General features: G+C 50.2%; 6 non-coding genes and 1 pseudogene across 6 annotated transcripts; all 7 read right to left on the reverse strand.

Moving 5' to 3' along the window:
- Positions 1–83: 83 nt before the first annotated feature.
- LOC128480216 (uncharacterized) lies at positions 84–192 on the reverse strand (annotated as a pseudogene).
- Positions 193–485: 293 nt separating this feature from the next.
- Positions 486–604, reverse strand: LOC128479749 (5S ribosomal RNA). Its single transcript, XR_008350440.1, has one exon. It is a non-coding gene; the product is annotated as a 5S ribosomal RNA (ribosomal RNA).
- A 243-nt stretch (positions 605–847) lies between these two features.
- Positions 848–966, reverse strand: LOC128476662 (5S ribosomal RNA). Its single transcript, XR_008347665.1, has one exon. It is a non-coding gene; the product is annotated as a 5S ribosomal RNA (ribosomal RNA).
- A 249-nt stretch (positions 967–1,215) lies between these two features.
- LOC128479761 (5S ribosomal RNA) lies at positions 1,216–1,334 on the reverse strand. Its single transcript, XR_008350441.1, has one exon. It is a non-coding gene; the product is annotated as a 5S ribosomal RNA (ribosomal RNA).
- Positions 1,335–1,526: 192 nt separating this feature from the next.
- LOC128479350 (5S ribosomal RNA) lies at positions 1,527–1,645 on the reverse strand. The gene has a single exon (XR_008350233.1). It is a non-coding gene; the product is annotated as a 5S ribosomal RNA (ribosomal RNA).
- Positions 1,646–1,869: 224 nt separating this feature from the next.
- On the reverse strand, positions 1,870–1,988 carry LOC128479421 (5S ribosomal RNA). The gene has a single exon (XR_008350301.1). It is a non-coding gene; the product is annotated as a 5S ribosomal RNA (ribosomal RNA).
- Positions 1,989–2,234: 246 nt separating this feature from the next.
- On the reverse strand, positions 2,235–2,353 carry LOC128477293 (5S ribosomal RNA). Its single transcript, XR_008348273.1, has one exon. It is a non-coding gene; the product is annotated as a 5S ribosomal RNA (ribosomal RNA).
- Positions 2,354–2,500: the final 147 nt, after the last annotated feature.

The following is a 2,500-nucleotide window of genomic DNA, read 5'->3' on the forward strand; positions in this document are numbered from 1 at the left end:
GTTCAAATAAGGGTTTAAAGCTTTGATGATGAGCAAGAAACACATGGCAAAAAGCTCTCCCCGGACTGTGAGAAAAAATTAAAAGCCTACTACACCTGGTATTCCCAGGCGGTCTCCCATCCAGGTACTAACCAGGCCCAACCCTGCTTAGCTTCCGAGATCGGGCGCTTTCAGGGTGGTATGGCCGCAGGTGTGAAAGTTTTTTATTTTACTTCTCTTATTCTGTTGCTGCTGCTGTTGCTGCTGCTGCTGCTGCTGCTGCTGCTGCTGCTGCTGCTGCTGCTGCTGCTGCTGCTGCTGCTGCTGCTGCTGCTGCTGCTGCTGCTGCTGCTGCTGCTGCTGCTGCTTGTCGTCAGACAAAAAGAATTATAAGCCCTGGGACAGGACAGAGAAGGTGAGAAGGTTCAAATAAGGGTTTAAAGCTTTGATGATGAGCAAGAAACACATGGCAAAAAGCTCTCCCCGGACTGTGAGAAAAAATTAAAAGCCTACAACACCTGGTATTCCCAGGCGGTCTCCCATCCAGGTACTAACCAGGCCCAACCCTGCTTAGCTTCCGAGATCAGACGAGATCGGGCGCTTTCAGGGTGGTATGGCCGCAGGTGTGAAAGTTTTTTATTTTACTTCTCTTATTCTGCTGCTGCTGCTGCTGCTGCTGCTGCTGCTGCTGCTGCTGCTGCTGCTGCTGCTGCTGCTGCTGCTGCTGCTGCTTGTCGTCAGACAGAAAGAATTATAAGCCCTGGGACAGGACAGAGAAGGTGAGAAGGTTCAAATAAGGGTTTAAAGCTTTGATGATGAGCAAGAAACACATGGCAAAAAGCTCTCCCCGGACTGTGAGAAAAGAAAAAGCCTGCAACACCTGGTATTCCCAGGCGGTCTCCCATCCAGGTACTAACCAGGCCCAACCCTGCTTAGCTTCCGAGATCAGACGAGATCGGGCGCTTTCAGGGTGGTATGGCCGCAGGTGTGAAAGTTTTTTATTTTACTTCTCTTATTCTGTTGCTGTTGCTGCTGCTGTTGCTGCTGCTGCTGCTGCTGCTGCTGCTGCTGCTGCTGCTGCTGCTGCTGCTGCTGCTGCTTGTCGTCAGACAGAAAGAATTATAAGCCCTGGGACAGGACAGAGAAGGTGAGAAGGTTCAAATAAGGGTTTAAAGCTTTGATGATGAGCAAGAAACACATGGCAAAAAGCTCTCCCCGGACTGTGAGAAAAGAAAAAGCCTACAACACCTGGTATTCCCAGGCGGTCTCCCATCCAGGTACTAACCAGGCCCAACCCTGCTTAGCTTCCGAGATCAGACGAGATCGGGCGCTTTCAGGGTGGTATGGCCGCAGGTGTGAAAGCTCTTTATTTTACTTTTCTTATTCTGTTGCTGCTGCTGCTGCTGCTGCTTGTCGTCAGACAGAAAGAATTATAAGCCCTGGGACAGGACAGAGAAGGTGAGAAGGTTCAAATAAGGGTTTAAAGCTTTGATGATGAGCAAGAAACACATGGCAAAAAGCTCTCCCCGGACTGTGAGAAAAGAAAAAGCCTACAACACCTGGTATTCCCAGGCGGTCTCCCATCCAGGTACTAACCAGGGCCAACCCTGCTTAGCTTCCGAGATCAGACGAGATTGGGCGCTTTCAGGGTGGTATGGCCACAGGTGTGAAAGCACTTTATTTTACTTTTCTTATTCTGTTGCTGCTGCTGCTGCTGCTGCTGCTGCTGCTGCTGCTGCTGCTGCTGCTGCTTGTCGTCAGACAGAAAGAATTATAAGCCCTGGGACAGGACAGAGAAGGTGAGAAGGTTCAAATAAGGGTTTAAAGCTTTGATGATGAGCAAGAAACACATGGCAAAAAGCTCTCCCCGGACTGTGAGAAAAAATTAAAAGCCTACAACACCTGGTATTCCCAGGCAGTCTCCCATCCAGGTACTAACCAGGCCAAACCCTGCTTAGCTTCCGAAATCAGACGAGATCGGGCGCTTTCAGGGTGGTATGGCCGCAGGTGTGAAAGTTTTTTATTTTACTTCTCTTATTCTGTTGCTGCTGCTGCTGCTGCTGCTGCTGCTGCTGCTGCTGCTGCTGCTGCTGCTGCTGCTGCTGCTGCTGCTGCTGCTTGTCGTCAGACAAAAAGAATTATAAGCCCTGGGACAGGACAGAGAAGGTGAGATGGTTCAAATAAGGGTTTAAAGCTTTGATGATGAGCAAGAAACATGGCAAAAAGCTCTCCCCGGACTGTGAGAAAAAATTAAAAGCCTACAACACCTGGTATTCCCAGGCGGTCTCCCATCCCGGTACTAACCAGGCCCAACCCTGCTTAGCTTCCGAGATCAGACGAGATCGGGCGCTTTCAGGGTGGTACGGCCGCAGGTGTGAAAGTTTTTTATTTTACTTCTCTTATTCTGCTGCTGCTGCTGCTGCTGCTGCTGCTGCTGCTGCTGCTGCTGCTGCTGCTGCTGCTGCTGCTGCTGCTTGTCGTCAGACAGAAAGAATTATAAGCCCTGGGACAGGACAGAGAA

The sequence above is a fragment of the Spea bombifrons genome, chromosome 2 (genome assembly GCF_027358695.1).
Source record: "Spea bombifrons isolate aSpeBom1 chromosome 2, aSpeBom1.2.pri, whole genome shotgun sequence".
Classification (NCBI taxonomy): Eukaryota; Metazoa; Chordata; class Amphibia; order Anura; family Pelobatidae; genus Spea; species Spea bombifrons.